General features: G+C 32.8%; 1 long non-coding RNA gene across 1 annotated transcript; it reads right to left on the bottom strand.

Annotated features, from left to right (window-relative positions):
* Nucleotides 1-1,778: 1,778 nt before the first annotated feature.
* On the bottom strand, nucleotides 1,779-12,706 carry LOC128233729 (uncharacterized). Its single transcript, XR_008260762.1, has 6 exons — nucleotides 12,533-12,706; nucleotides 8,244-8,294; nucleotides 7,800-7,856; nucleotides 4,002-4,088; nucleotides 3,225-3,311; nucleotides 1,779-2,088 (listed from the first exon to the last, which is right to left on the bottom strand). It is a non-coding gene; the product is annotated as an uncharacterized LOC128233729 (long non-coding RNA).
* Between the last annotated feature and the right edge of the window lie 4,822 nt (nucleotides 12,707-17,528).

Raw genomic sequence — 17,528 nt, 5'->3', positions numbered from 1 at the left:
CTATTGTCGTCTGAATTCAAATTATTAACAGCGTGTTACACCATAAATATGATACATGGCGTTGACGCTTTTGTTGTTATTCAATACTGTAGCTGTATACTGGTTAGCGACCTATCATTCTCCCGTACCACTTTTTCGCCCACCCAATTAAAACCATTCAAAACGAAATATTTTACAGAAATCAGTCTGGCGTTTCGTTTCTTTTTTGACAGATATCAGCTGTTTTCTGCGTTCAAATGTAAGTAGTATGTGGAATTCGACCCAAATTAACATTGTTTACACTTCTGACCTGGTGAGTTGCACGCGGGGATGACGTCATCACGCGCGCGCTCATTTGCATGAGGCCCTGTTAGGATTTTTAAATTTTCCTTATACCTTGGGCTATCAGACGACATTATTTCTTTGTCATTATAAAGAATAAACCGGTGTTAAATTATACAAATACCCTAAATTGCTGTATTTTAAGTTCAATTTTTGAAAAAGCAAATGGTAAAACCTGAAAACGGTAATCGCCGATTTTTTTCGTCTAAGGGAAGCAACTCAAATTGGAATTAATCATTACATTCTTGTACGCACATGCGTTGTCCCTATTCGGAAGGCTATAAATATGCATACATTGTAGGTCATGTTTCAAGAAGGAAATCCCAGTATTTTTTTTTTAATTTTCAGAAAAGAGAAATTTTTGGAGGAGGTGTTGTACCAGTATCATTTTAAACATAAATAAACAGTATGTAAGAGTTAACATATTATATTTAATGATCAATTGTCGTTTTAAACAGTCGCTAGACAGGTCAAATAAAATAAACATGTTTTAAGATATAGTTTAGAGAGAAATATATAAAAAAACATCAGCGAATTTATGGGGTGGGCGAATAATTGGTACAGTAGGGTGCTTATTTCAGCGAAATTATAGGGGTACTTTGCATGTAAGAATATTCGGAATCCCTAGCTATTTTTAAAAACAAATTACACAGTTTTTGTAGGAAGAGCCAATCTGTCTGATTGTAAAGTTTTATCGTAATAGCTATCTTGTGTCAAAAGAAACATAGGAAAAACCTCCATTTCCGTCCGAAAAGGGGTCGCTAACCAGTATGTGTCATGGATTATGGCATTCTCTGATCGTGATTCAATGAATACATCTGAAGTCCAAGAGCGAAACATGTATTACTTTCTATATCTCTAAAAGAAGTTTACATAAATCAAGCCTCATAATGATGGCATCTTGACCAAAAGTTTTCTTTTTAATTTAAGAGTGTCATTGTTTCTGTGTTACGGTAGTTACATATGTGAATCTTAACCAAGAATGTCTTAGCCAATGACTTTAATTGAGATAATCTACCAAGTGATTTTTGGGGGGTCTAAGTCTTTGGTATTTAAGCCAGTTGACAAGTTTGGTTTTTTAAATTATGACCTGGGGGATTGAGTATGATTGGTCCTGCGAACTGTTTGGTATCTTTAGGAGAGCATGAATATGAAATACATTTGTTCTTTTATATTAAGGTTAAAACAGTTTATTGTATAGAACCAGGCATCCTAGGCGTTTTATATTTTACATGAACACTTGTTAATTTTCACCAGGTTATTCAAACATCCTTCTTTTGTCATGGAGATATGAAACTTCTGCATATCTTGGGACATAGAGCCGATAATCAAGAAACCGCGTGTTCTGTCCTTTCGTTTTGCCAATTACACAATGTATATGTTCATGCACTACACATGCCATGTAATATGTAAAAATATACCCAGAAAACCATTACTTATGCAGAATTCAACTATAATTATTTTATATTTATTTATTACTATATGAAGAATATTACCACTACAACATTCATCGCAAACGTTCAAATGATTTGTTTACAAAAGACGATGAAGATAGCACCATAACGTATAAAAAGAACTGAAATTATTATATTTTAAATCAATTCAGGATTACCATTATTTATGACCTATCCATGTATCCTTCAATTATCAATTTAGTTTAACTATCAAAAATATCTAAGTCCAGTGCTTTTTAGTTCATTTTTCTGTCGAATCTAAACAGCGAGGCTCCAATCCTACAAACACTTGTATTGTTGCTTCTGGGCTTCCCTGAAAATCAAATGATATTTATAAATTATGTTTCATTTTTGTTATAAATCATAATCCTGTAAAAGACATTTAAAAATCAAAATATTTATATGCAACGTGTTTCATTAACAATGGCCGGCATACTAAAAGATGGTTGTTAAAACAGGACTGGGTAAAGGTTTGTCTTGAAACCTGGTTAAGCCTGATTCAAATGTCCGCTTCAACCCAATTAATATTACTAAACTATTTTTTGTCAAAATAAACGGTCAGCATTTGACACAGGATTGTAAAATGGTTCAAACCAGCGAAATAAGTCAAGATTTTTTATGGTTCACATTTAAGAATGAACTTGCTCAAAATATAGTTTTTTTTTCTATTTTACTTAGCAATACTAAAACTGTTTCTTTTTCTTCGTTATGGTGATCATTTCGTCACTTATATGCATATAAATATTAATTGACATAGCATACTTTATTAATATCATATTTTCAAAAGTGAAAGGTTCCCATCTCAAATTGCGGTGTTCATCTGTTCATACTTTAATTGTCAATTCATCATACAATACACATGAACCTACACTTTTCTAAAACTATATTATGTTTTAAATCAAGCATCGACTCATCTAAGCATTATCATTGAAAGTCAACGCTCTAAACGGATTCCATAGCAACAGTTCAACTTAAATGTTCAAAACGTTTGAGTGATAATGTGGCATGCAATTATTTAATTCTTTCATCTTATATAGTTAACTGTAGCTAAACTTACATTCATAGAAATAAAACAGGTATTGAATGAAAAATCTTAACGTTTTAGGCAAAAGTTTGTCCATATCATAGCGTATTGCACATTATTTTGTTTACTGCAAACATGGCTTTTTCAGATAAAGCAATCAAACATATATGTAATGTTTAGATGACATGAAGAAAAGAATGGGCGGAGTAAGCGTAGCGATCGGGCCTTTCTTAATTGTAAACAAATTATTTGACGCAGTAAGTGTGTATGGGATGAATGTCATGAATAGGCGGACCTTTAAACACTCGCGAATTATTATGCTTAGTATTTAATGATTGCCTATAAGCAATTTAATAAGCTGAGTATGTAGTTTGTAATGCAATTATCAATAATAACGAGTATCTTTATCAAACCCTAAACCGTACCGGAAGGTGCAATAAAAGGCGCGCGCCTCTTTGCGCCTAACTCTCCTCCATCTTGCCCAAACTGCCTTGGAGGGGGCGGTATCACACCTGAAATATAACAAAGTCCCGCTGGATCATATCATCTTTGTAACAAAGTTCTCTTTCATTTAAGCCCGTTGAGTTCAGTATCCTTCACATTTGTATTGAGATAGTGCTATGATAAACATTGGTAACTTGTTTTAAAATGGACCACAACTCGATTCGTGAACCAACTGCTTTTCAAATGGCATGTTTACACATTAACCAAACACTAGCTCACCGAGTGAAATTGTTTCGAACACTTGGGTCTGCTCTGTACGTACTTTAATTTAATTAATATAACTAACTTTTGTTTTGTGGAAATTTATTGACATAGAATTTGCATATGGGTCTAGTCCTCAGATAGTCAAGATACAAGCATGTTTTAGAAAAAAAATGCAATCATACTCATTTTTTCACATAACAAATATCAGTACCTATAGTCTTTGTTATAAAATATATGTTTTGTTTTTTTATCAAACATATATATATATATAATGCTGAGAGAAATCGTTCGAAACAGATTACATGGAAATATGTCTTCAGTCATAAATTTGAACATATGTTCAAAACGTGTGAATGATAATTACTTCATGGAATGTAGCATGGCGTAATTTTCTCGTCCAAACAGGTATTTCGCTTAATGCAAATATAGCTTTTTAAAGACAAAATACAGTTATTGATGAAATAAAGAGAATCTGTGTCAAAACCTGACCGTACCGGAACGTGCAATAAAAGGCGTGCGTCTGACTGCTGCTAGATCGCCTGGAAGTTGTCCAAAAGGCCTCGGAGGGATGGGTACAACACCTGGAATATAACAGGGCTTTGCTGAATCATTTCATGTTCGTTAACATTCTCTTGCAAGAATCTTCACACAAAGGTTCTCTTACATTTAATCCAGGTCAATACATTTGTATGCAGGTAATGTTATTCATATAAATTGGTGTTCCGTTTTACCAATTGTCCTAAAATAATTTAATTCATGTACAATATGCATTTCAACCAAATACCAAGCACACTATTCTCAAATTCTCTGTTTACTCATTTACCCAAGACGATGTGCTCCATTAGCAAACAACCCATCCAGTGTCCCACCCAGCGCAAAAAGCACAGAACGTATCTACCCTTGTCCATAACGTTATAAACACACCCACTGGGAATAAGCCTTTGATCTTTTCTCAATTTTAATAATATTAATAATGTGCTGAACAAATTCCAAGATAATATTAAGCAGATTTATATATACAATATGTTGATTATTTCATACAGACATTAAATCATATTAAGGTTGGAAAAGTCGTAAGTCCAAATCATATGTTTCTTTTCTTTCAATAATATCAGCCAAATTGCTGACTGATATTTCATCTAGCAAATCAATCAATTTCTGCAATAGTTCCGAGGATGTAAACTAATTTAAAAGCATGTCATTTTTTTCTCTCATTTTACGAATCAAACTATAATGACCGGTGTTGGCAAAATCAATATGAAATATTTCCTTGCATTGTCATCTTATTTTTTTTTAAATGTTTATTATGGACAGTTTGTTTTACATACAAAATAAGATGTTCGATACGAGGTGCCTTGAATTAGTAATGGTATTAAAAGAGTAACATATATTTTAATGCACATATCTGATGGCATACGAAATTATCTTCGATACCACCTAGTTCTTTGTTCACCTAGTTTACTTATCGAATTTGCCACACATGTAATATATGAGACAGATTCGGCAGTATTTATCACAACATGTTAACACAAGTTCATAGTATATTCAAAGTATCTCTTTATGTAGAAGCAGGTATCTGTCACAAAAACAATGTGCAAATTGAAAACAATTTATGTAAAAATGTATTTTTCACAGCTACCTGTATTCCTTACATTATATGGCCCCTGATTTGTCCAAAATAAAGGACAGTATTTGGGTTAAAGGGACTGCTTTGCTACTCGGCAATGCGAAGTTAGCTTCCTTCTGATCTTTCGTACGTCAGTTATTTCGATCGTATATTCGAATGAACTATTGAAACTCACTATAAGTGTTGGGTCTTCATTTTCGATTTAATTTCAGGTAATTCGCTATCATTTCTGAGTAACATATGGATATGTTTTAGGGTCGAAAAGGATCCCTCGTATCTTAAAACACCTGATTAGATTCCTTCCTGGGGTATCCGAATGTTCCAGGATATATTGATCCGACCTGAAAAAAGGTCTATCATTCGAGCTCTGCAACATTTGATGGCCCATAAGGAAAGAATAGGACTGGTAAAGATGACAGTAGGGTCTTTTTTCAATAATGCTGTTAGTATAATAGGAAACGTTGTTATTAGCCCAGTACATTTCACTTCTTTATTATGGCTATTTGTTTGCATTTAAGCACAGAACAGAATTTATCTTCCAAGTTCTCTAATCTCTAATCAAAATCGGATTAGGAAAAGCCTGCAATATGCAATCAATGTAATGAAGTTATATATTATGTCATAACTTATTATGACACAACAATTCCTTTACACCTTAACTGTTTTAGAGTAAGAACTATTTATTTCTTTTAACTTCGTCTTCCTGTATATTGCCCTTTGTGATGGCCTAGGCACCATATCCCTGGAGCTATTGGACTACCTTAATCATAATTGACCCCTCTCTGAAGTGAGAGACATTACACTTAAGTTTAAACATAACTTAAGAAATTCATCATGATGTCACTATTAGCAAAATAAGATAATAATCCAAGGATAGTATGGCCATATAATTTAAATTTGTCAACCCTTGTGCAATTCTTACACCTGCGAGGCAACGGTCTAGGTCTTAAAGGGCAGCAATTTTATATTTGATTCGCTATAAATGTTTGAAAATGGTGCCCGCTGGAAAGTTCGAAGTTACGCGAACCCGTATGCTCGCTAGTCTGCATATCTCACATGGGTATAGGTACGGTAAGAGTCAAAGTACAATATAATCCTCACCCTAAACCTTGTACTCACAGGCTTCGGACCTGCCGGACTTTGGACTAGTGTGCTATATATTAAAATTCAAAGACGTGTCATTTATGACCACACGAGCAAATGCAATTTATGTCAGATAATAATGCAAATCAATTTGAAACCGCTATATCTTATGGTTACGCGAGTAGCCTCTGTAGTAAAATTGTTAATAGTTTCTGAATACAAATCACCAACTCTTCAATTGATTAAAAGTGATTGGTTGTCATCCCAATACTTTGTTTTTCTTTGAGAAAAGATTAGCAAAAGAACAGTTTTCCCCAGGGACGATGGTAAGTCGAACTGCCGCCTCTACGTGACTGGGTTAAGGGGGGAGGAAATAGTTTTTAAGATTTCGGAAACAATAAATCGGGAGTCTTTTCATCAAAAAATGCTTTCTTATGCTTAAGGTTAGAAAATCATTATCGAGAAACCCTTTATAATTCAGGGCCATCCTCGATGCAAAAGTGGCCAAACCTAAACTGTTCGAGCAAATTTACGAAATGAAAACAGAAAAGTCTGTCGACAATATTATAATATTATTTTATATTTGTCAAAATGCTTCTGACCACCCAATGAACAATGTCTTATAGGTGATATCTTTTAAAATAAGACAAATTTTCAAGAAAATGATGAAAAAAAAAATGATTAAATTTATTTCTTGGTTAAAAAATGCATATACCTTATTTATAAAAAACCCTGCAATCACGAAAACGCCGCAATATATTGTCGATCGGGTAGCTGTCGATAGCTGATTGCAGCCACTATTAATATCGCCGACTGTTACAACCCCCCAAAACTCAGTAACAAACACACATGAAGTCTACACGACAAACTGTTACCGTTTTTAATGAAACGCCATTACAGGCTCTATCTGAGGAGACTTCATACAGGAGCGAGTGTTGGTAATAAAGATAGAATTTGTTTGGACCATTTAAGAGATTCACTGGGATGTGTAAATAAATAATTGTATTTTAAAATGATTCAGTGTTGTGATGTACTGGCATATATGTTCTTTGTATAGTGATCAATTATGTGTAAATAAAAAATGTATTTTTCAACTGATTCTTTGGTTTGATGTTGTGTTGTGATATACTGGTATATGTGTTTTTTTATGGTTATCATTTATGTTTTATGCAATAATTTTACCATCCTGTAGATAATCATTAAATATCAGATTATATTTGTATTCTTTGTAATAAAGAATGTCAACAAATGATGTGGCATAGTCGTGTCATATTACAAACCCATAAAATGACAAAACAAATAGGTCTCTTTTCAAAGTGCGACAAAACGTGCGAAGAATTTGCACGTGAAAAATAGTGTAAACGTAGATTTTCAGTTTTTACATAAAGGAAACGTTTAGGTGTTTTAAACATTAAATAATATTTCTTCTATAAGGTAAATAATAACTCATGTATTTCAGAAATTACCAAGTTTTTTTTATATCATTTGCCTCATTTGAAAGTTACTTAAATTCGAGAGTAATTGAAGGCTTTATGAATGTTGGCCCTCTTGTTTTCATTGTTTTATTGTAAATTGTACTAACCACGTGCTAGCGGTCTTAACCCCGGAAGGTTTGGTGGCGGCAAAGTGTGCTGGAGGCCTGAAATACATGAACAATGATTATGTAAAAAACATTAGTGTTGTACTCATAATACTTATATTATTTCAAACAATCACCACGGGTGTCAACATATCACATGACACAAATGACTGTGGAATCACTAGACTGTTCGTTACATTTTCAACTCAGAAAAAATGGTTTACGGATATAGTTGTTTTGAATCATGTAGTCATTAACGCAAACTTAAGTTTATACCCCCAGTTCAGATATAGATTATTACTTTGTGCCAATGATAAATCCATTTTGAAATTGCTGCAGGTATACATCTTAAGAAAAAAAGAGTATCTATCGTTTGTTTATTTGTGTGTTTTTAAATGAAAAAGTATTGATATAAGACAAACAGTCAAATTGTCCTGCAGTACTCACCATTTAGCCTCCGGATGACGAGATGTTGCAGCAGCCGCGGGAACAACACACCTGGAAGGAAATTGTATGGCTTAATTTTGAATTAAATATTTGCTTTTTATTGATTTAACCATGTTCATTTGGTACATATCTGACAAAAAGGGAACACTTGAAGTAACTTTTCAATCAATTGCTGGTTCATCTGGAACGCAAAATATTCAAGACTACGACCAATATGATTAAAAAGGTCAAGTATTTATAGAAACAATGAACCATCGACGACGACAACTATTTACCCCTGACGCAATACTTTGAAAACATTTGATTTATGGCCTCTTTTCAATGTTCCATATAGAACTATAGACCACATAGAAGCGTAGCGTGTGCGTCAAACATAAATCATAGACCCATGACCTTGATGCTCCATTTATTCTTACAATATGCAATGTCTCAAATCTTTGAGCATATGGTTTGGTCCAACTGTCGATGAAATAAACTTAAAATGCAAGTGATGGGGGTAATTGAGATATAAGTTCAAAAAGATTGGCCCTGATTTGAATATTAATTGTGCAACACTCCAAATAAACAAGTCGAATGAATAAAGGTAAACGAACTATTTCAACTTTAGACTTTGAATCAGTTAGCAATTACAACGTATAAGCATTAAAAATGTATCGCTTCTTTACCATGCAGTTTACCAATTTGTTGTGTAGGATCAAAAATGGGTTCACCATGTGATTACATATCGGTACCCATAGCTTCGATATTTGTTTACATAAGAGTTATTTGCTATTTGTCATCAGGTAGAGGTCCTCTTTCAAAATTGATTAAAGCATGTCCCAGGAGTTCCATATTAACTTATATGCAATAACTTTTAACAAGAACTTTGTCAGAACGCAGATGAGAGAGATTAATTGTTTCTTTAATGACATTTATAGGACAAATGTACAACATTCTTAATTCTTGATCAGATATATGTCATGAACCAGGTTAGTTTGGAAACAATGTTTCTTTTAGTTGTAAAAAAAACAGAATGTAACAAACTGAGATAGTTGGCATTATCATTAACTGGAGATACTCTTAAAATCTCAAATGTATGTCTATCAGGCCACAAGAAGTCTGTTCATAATTGCAAATATAACTTAATAAGCAAATTATATCGGCTAAAATTATATAATACAATCAATAAGAAGACAAACAATTTTCAATAAATATAGCACGCGATGATTCGCGATACGAATATATCCGAATATGTTGCTTTCATTGAAAAATATTCGCTATTGCAAAAAGGCCGTTCGTTTTGAAAATGGAAGTTTACGTGTATTCATTTTCTTGTACTTTTTGATCCCATGTGAAAATAATTGTTGATTATCAGATGTACATTAAAAAAACTTCAAAAATTTATTTGTGTACCATTTTTCAGCGTAAGAGATGGTAAACAGTGCGATCAATACGCGCTTTTATGAATGACTCTGGAATGCGTAGTCAATTCCTACGCTACTACCAGGAAAGAAAAAGAAGCGCGTTATCAAATCAATAGTAAAATCTAATGTATGCATGTGTCGGTGGTAAAATGGAATGCTCGTTACCGACATCTCCATGAGCCACTGGGTCAGAATTTTCTATCCGTACCGCAACCATATGAACTGTACCTATATTCTTTCAGTATAAGATCGTTATAAATTTATCCAAGCGAGCAACAAAAGTTTTTTAGTGGCGTAGCAAGGAATTACACATTTACTTTTGGTGTGCACAAGTTAACATATGATTCAATCTAACTCAGAAACAAACACTTTTGTTTTCAGTATATACCTTAGAGGGATAAAAATGGCAGTTAATTGTGAATATTTAGCAAAACTCGCCAAATTGTAGGCGACCCTAACATCAATTTGGAAGACATCTGATGTTTGTTTTGGAAGTGAGGGCGGGCTCAATTCTCAAAACAGTGAAACTTACCAAAAATGTCTGTAACAGGGAAATATTATTTTTATTTCTCTGATCTCTTTCAATCAACGAAAAGCATATTATAAATTATTTTTTGCTATCGAAAAGAGGCCATCATTCGTGCATGAAGCAATTGAACACAACTGATACATTCTGAGTAATTACTCAAGTTCATTTTCTTTTTAAAAGGACATTCTTTAAACATCGACTTATTACATGGAAGAATGTGCTTTCAATAATAGAGTCAAAAAATTATGATTGTGAACACTTCCAGGTTGTTAAGGGATATAATTTAGATTGAATGTAAATTATTCAATGATTTCGAGAAACTGGGACCTGCTTTGAATATAAATTGTGCCACAGTCTAAAGATTATAGGAGTCTTATTTATGCAATGTCTAAGCAATAGAAGATGTGACGCTTTCTATCAACATACCTAAGTAAAAGTGTACAGGTGCTAATTGTTGTTAAAATGTTTCACTACACAAAGTATTTTTCTCTTGGTTTTAAATGACCACTACCCGTGGCAATTTGATTTCATACAAACATGTACAAAAATGTATGATCAGATGTTCTCGTCGAAATGAATGCTTTGACCTTTTTATAAATTATGTGAAACATTGGCTATCGGTGCTTAACCAAAAGTGTTTTTGAATGAAGTTTGGCTATTTAGTGTGAAACATGAAGAATAGGTCCATCATGTGTTTTATTTATGGTACCAAACCAAATGTTTCCATATTGGTTTGCATCAGAAATAAACTTATATTCAATAAACGCAAACATATATTTTGGCATTACAATATTAAAATACTGATTGTAAGTTGAAAATCAATTGAAATGTTAAATGTTGTGTTAATGGCATACATTAAGAACTTGGTTAGTGTTGTAGAATTCCTTCTCAAGTTTGGTTTAATCATTGGGTGGAATATTATATTATATCCTGCTCGGGGTTCATTGCTTCTTGAACGACTTTAAACGGACAACACTCTTATTGTCTTAACTTGCTATCTTCCCTCAAGCTTAAAAATGTGTTATTGTTTTCAGATATATGTTGTAAATTAAGTTTAGTTTCGGAACAGTTTTTTATTCGTTTTACATCCGGTATGCTACAATATATAAATATATATATGGATAAATATCAATCTGTGTTATTTTTTTCATAATTTTGTTAACTTTCTTAAAGCGAATAGAAACACAACAGTATATATATATTTACATATATATAAATGAACCAAAATTTAAATGTATATTTGTATTCCCATATGAGGTTCAAAAGATCCTAACCAAATTAGTTTTTTTTTCTGAATTGTTTAGCCTTAGGCAAGTTTTGAATTCTGTGAAAAGTGTTTCCCTGAGATAAAAATCATAACCACAAACTATAACCATTTAACATTTTTTGTATAAAAAACACACAAACCAAAACGAAAGAAGGATATACAATATAGAATTTTATTCTACATGTTTAACAAAGTGTGTCTTAGTACTGTCGTTTTTGCTGAGTAGTAAACATTGGTTAAAAAAAGCTTTGTGACCTCTGTTTTATGCTTTAATTTTCATCATATTTGCCTACTGCTGCCCTATTTACTTTTTGAGTTGCCGAAATAGCTTTCAAAAGAGCATTTTCTTCTCGGTGACCTCGGCCTTGTCACTGTCGCGAAAATGTGTAAAAACGTGTTGTTTTTCCCTGATTGGAAAAAGGTAATGAAAAAGGGTTATATAACTATGCAACTTACGTGTTAAAAACAAAAACAACATACTATTACCAGTTCAATTGATTCAACTATTTTCAAATAAAGAACTATTAAATAGAATTACCAGTAAAAGGCATCGCCATTATCAAACTGCTTCAAAAATTCCCTTGCATATATTTAGACGGTTTTGCAATGTCAAGGTTCTTTACATTATGCTAAGCAGACAGTAGATCGCGTAATAAAGCAATTAAGCCTAATGGCCTTTCTCTTATGAATCAATAAATGTATGCAATAGTATACAACAGTTGGAATCAGTTTGAACTAAAAATCCCATGTTAAAAAACTACAAAAAGTGTTCCATTAATATAAATTTAGGAACTACTTCTATACCGGTAAGTATGGCGGATATGGCCGAGGTGTTTCGATTGTATGCAAATTTTACCCACATCGTTTATAAACAAGTCGTGCATCGCAAATCATAAAAAATGGCATTACTAACAACAAAACTGTTTAGTTAAAACGTTCATTTTTAGTTGAATAGTTGTTGAACCCAAAAAACATTTCACAGAATATAAAGTGACTAAAATAAAACGTCTTCAATAAACTTTCTAAGTTCCCTTATGTGTATCAAACACGTTTATTTTCTATAAAAGCTAAAGACGAAACAAACGGTTACCTCAATTGATTGACAAACGTTTTTAGCAATCCAAGGATAGTTCCGTCCTATCACCACGTAAAAATCATATCACAACGCAAGATTAAATCTAAACAAGTCTTAAAATCATTTTTTTCATTATTTAACCGGTTAACAGATAATAAATTTCAACTTATTTCAAATATTGATATCCATATTTTCAGACCTTCTCTTTGAATCGATTTCACTGTACGGAAATAGAACTTAATCAATACCCAATATCTCTACTCAGTAAAAGCAAAACCTAATATTTGAACAAGACTTGTTTTCAATACCACGTATGAATTACGACGATCAATATTAATATTACTATAGTGTATTTTACAATAAGGGTAGATATGTAATATTTTCAATAAAACACTATCTTATCTCACTTGTTCATTGAATATGATCATACACAAATTATAACCAATATGATGGTTTACTACTTGTTTGATTAGAGTTGTCTAACAGCGTCTGGTTTTTCGTGAGATGTTACATTGGTCCTTGTCTTTTTAAGCAGAAACTTATGAATGCAGGGTTACTTTAGATTGCATTGTTTTATTAACACAATTATAGTAAACATTCGTCTGAAATTTCAAGTTAAACAAAATGACTTGTCTTCGTATTGTTTTAATCTTTAAAACTTAGCTTTCATAACTAACGGATAAAATATATTTGAAATAAAAATAGAAAAGATATTTCCAAATTTTAAATGCTATCACATGATTTCGTTCATCGTATAGCGTGATGACAAAGAGTTCATTTGTCACATTTTCTTTTAATTTCATGCATTTATCGTGTTGTTGTTTTTCAATATATTTCCCCACAGGAGTAAACTGACTTACGTTATTCGAAATGTCTATGATTAGTTTAAAAGTTAACTTAATGTATTTATGCTTTAATTAATTGAAACATTTTTACGCCAAAATAAATGAAATAAAAAGAAACAATCTACACAACCAAAACACACGACTGGCCGTAACTGCCTGGTTTGCCGCTACAACAAAAATGAACACGATTTGCGACCAAGACAGTGTGGTGGTTATAATGTATGAGCTATTAAATTGTTTTCTTTACAGAACATAACTGTTTCTTTCTTTTATTACGCTAAACAATACACATGTGAATATAGGTAGACATTATATATTAAAACATGTTATAATTATAATATAACAAACAACAACTTATTTTAATATTAAGATAAATAAGATACACTTAACCTCAACTTATGATAGCCGAACTATTTATCTTTAAAATTCTAGGTAATGTTGCCAGGTAGGTTTCGCAATGTTTTAAATACAAAACATATGCATTTGCATGTGCCGATTTGCTTTTAATAAAAATGCTGTTAAATAATGAACATGATTAAATGTAAAATTAAGTTATTGTAATTAATAAATGCAGGTATTGTATTACAATAGAACACTTAACAACTAAATAACAGCAAAATGCTTCAGTCAATTCCCAATCCCAAACTCGATCTAAAACAATTTTACCACTTAACCGCATAAAATGCTCCATAATGAAGATATGTTACTCTGTTCAAAGGCAAAATAAAGCACGAATTCTCATAGGTAAGTTTTTAACTATATAAATCTGACTCATTATAGTTTACTTATTTCTCAAGTACATGCTATGCTTTAGAAACATTTCCCCTTAAAATTTCTTAAAACTGCATTAGAACTCGTAATATACAAATCCTATGGAAACAAATTCTAGTATATATGCCCCATCACACTAGGCGATGTTCCAACTAAATCCTCAAAACTCTGGCAGGACGAAGTCAGAAATTTGTCAACGTAGAAGGAGCGAGGTAGACAACGATAAGGACGTGATATGGTCTATATGGACGTGAAGAACCAGAGCGGACTCTGAACATGTTAAAAAAATGTAGTGAGGACGTTGCGAATCAGGACGTAGTAAGTAAGTAAGTAACTTAAAAAGAGCTTATTAACGACGGCATGGACGTAGTGACGAAACTCAATTAAAACATAGTAGGAATTTATTGACGTAGTGCAAGCGTTGGGGACAACAAAGGTCATAACCGTGCGAAAAATGTTTTCCTTATTATCTTGAATCGAATTAAAACAAGAACTAGCCTTGGGTGCGCCACATAATTTCCGATTTCATGTGGTATACTGTCTGATGTTCTTGGTTTCGTTGTTTTTGAGAACATTCAGCAGCAAATTTGGAATCGGCGATGCAGACGACCACACATTTTGCATATCTTGCAAAAACAATGATAAAACAGCTAGTCCCAACTGATTCTTTAGGTAAACACATGTAAAGCAAATATATACTATTTAGAGTACCATTGCAAGGCGTATTGGTGTTTTTGTAGGCAATATTAAAATATCAAATTATGCGAACGACCACACTCGAGAATTTTAGGCGAACGACCATACTTTTTAGATTAGATTTAAGGCGGGGGGGGGGGGGGTGCGAATAAAGCATCCGTTATGTCATTTTTTTGTCTTTCTATTGATAATATTCACATCAAATGGAATCTTTTGAACGATTAAATCTAAAACTAACTAACTAACTTTGTTTAAGTCTAGAAAGACACCATCAATTAACATTTTTCTTTTGAATAATACTTTTTAGATGGAACGTTCACAGCCCTAGGCTAGTTCTGTTTATTATGTCCACGACCACATGGAGCACAACATGCCGGTATATATATATATATATATATATGAGCTTATGCTGAGAAAAGCCAGTCACACTTGAATACGCTAAGGTTTGTTTCAAATTACATTGATTATGTTTTCTTAAAAAGCACTTCTGGGCAGAAAATAGTATTTGTCATATGATCTTACATGCGTAAAAAATCTCAAATTATTATGTTTCATGTTGATTTACAATAAATAAAATGGTCACTTTTCACTGATTAACGAAATATATTGGCGTTTCAAATTTTAGACCATCACACCTATATCTCTTAGTCTGTGTCAATCGTTCGACTTGTTAAAACATCAATTTTTTTTATTATAAGATGAAAAAACATACATTTCATTAATCTCATCCACACAATTTCAGGGACCATATGTTCGGCGAAAATGAAGAAGAGCGGCACAGTGTGTTTGGATCGAAATTAATTACAAAAAGGGGCACTGAGTGTCAGATGGGAAATGTCGAGGAGAAATTATTACAAAACGTTAGTTACATCCAAAATGGGACTCCTAAACATTCAATCTTGACTATCGATATGATCATATGTAACTTCTAATGCTACTGGGTAGTTCATTTATAGCCGGCGAATGACATGTGTAGTTATTACTCAATACAATGTTGTTTCTGATTAAATGTGCTGTGCCATTATTCTGTATTGACACGTCACTTATATGGCAAAAATTGTTATTATATGACAATAATTGTTAAGATTAATCAATTGAACTGGTATTTGAAAACGTTAATTGTGTTTATTTTAAAAATACAAACAAACCGCAGTAAAGAATCACAGAGCATAAATCACATCAATATAAAACAAAAAATGTCAGCATTTGTTTGTGAAACAAACGCATCTATAAGATTGATATAGCATGTAATACTGATCGGACTGTTTACATGCAAAACTAAAACATAAAAATGTTATCACAGAGCAAATTACAAAAAGTGAAATGAGTCACCTTACTATAATCTGACTTTTCTGAGAAAGACATCCCATATTCGTGACGGTTACACCCTTGCTTTTTTCACGTCGAATATGCTTTTGAAGATCAGCATTGGTTGCAAACGACTTCTCGCAATTAATGCAAACAAAGGGCTTCCACTCGCCATGCACATGGCATCTGAAAAGTAAATGAATATCATTTTATAAAAAAAAATATTATCATATAATATACTAAATTTAGTCTTTGTCTGGAATATGTCAACACGAATGGAAAATTTGAAGTAGTCGACCTTTTTACATAAAACGAGGCAACGTTCACCCAATATTGCTTATTAAAGCACAGCAACACAAGAAGATAAAACACCGCTAGATAAATTTCTATCTAGGAACATCAGTCATGCTATACATTGGCTTATTTTCACTATTAACACATACAACGCACTGTTATGACGTTAAGACGACGACAAAGCCGACGGCGAAAACTTGGTTTTAAAAAACAGTTTGGTCTTACCTATTCGGTAGATGACGGGTTTGTCATACTAATAAACAAAATAAAGGTTTTAAAGATTTGACATGTACGAAGCGATCATTCTTTAAGGTTTCAAATATAAATTATTCTGTATTAACTAACCTGTGTCTATTCAAGTTTGCCCTGTTGAGGAAAATCTTTTCACAGCACATATAACCCTTTCCCGTACCGATATGTGTTGTTTCATGCTGACACAGTGTGGAAATGTTCGCAAGGACCTTGCAATATCTGCAGACCTAAGGTTGTCGACTCTCCATCTAAAAGATATACCATACAGATTAACAAATAAAGTATTTAAAGCCTTTTTCGCACACCAAAATTAGATAAAAATGTGTGATCGTTCGCCTAAATTTCTCGTGTGTGGTCATTCGTATAATTTAATATTGTACGATTTCTTTCAAAAACATCATTGATACGCCTTGAAAAGGTATAGTAAATGGTATATATTTGCTGTTTATATATCTTTTTTTGTAAAGAACCAGTTGAAAGTAGCTGAATTATCATTGTTTTTGCAAGATTAACAAAATGTGTGGTCGTCTGCATCGCCGATTCCAAATTTGTTTTGGGATGTTCTCAAAAGCTACAACATTAAGAATGACAGAAGTAAACCACATGAAAGCGGATATTATGCGGCGAATCATGTGCTATATCTTGTTTTAATTTGATTCAATTTAGTAAAGAAAATATATAAAAAAATACCTTTTGTTGTGTCAAGACCGCCGTGGTCGTACACATTTGGGGTGACGTCACAATTCTTGCTCCCTCACAGTGTAGTAAGAACGTACAAAGAACGCATTGGGCGTGGTGCGTGCATATTGAGAACGCATTGGATGTGGTGCGCGCGTGAAGATGCG

This window comes from Mya arenaria, chromosome 5, assembly GCF_026914265.1.
Source record: "Mya arenaria isolate MELC-2E11 chromosome 5, ASM2691426v1".
Taxonomy (NCBI): Eukaryota; Metazoa; Mollusca; class Bivalvia; order Myida; family Myidae; genus Mya; species Mya arenaria.
Note: the sequence above shows the minus strand (reverse complement) of the source record. Positions and strands in the feature narration are given on the sequence as shown.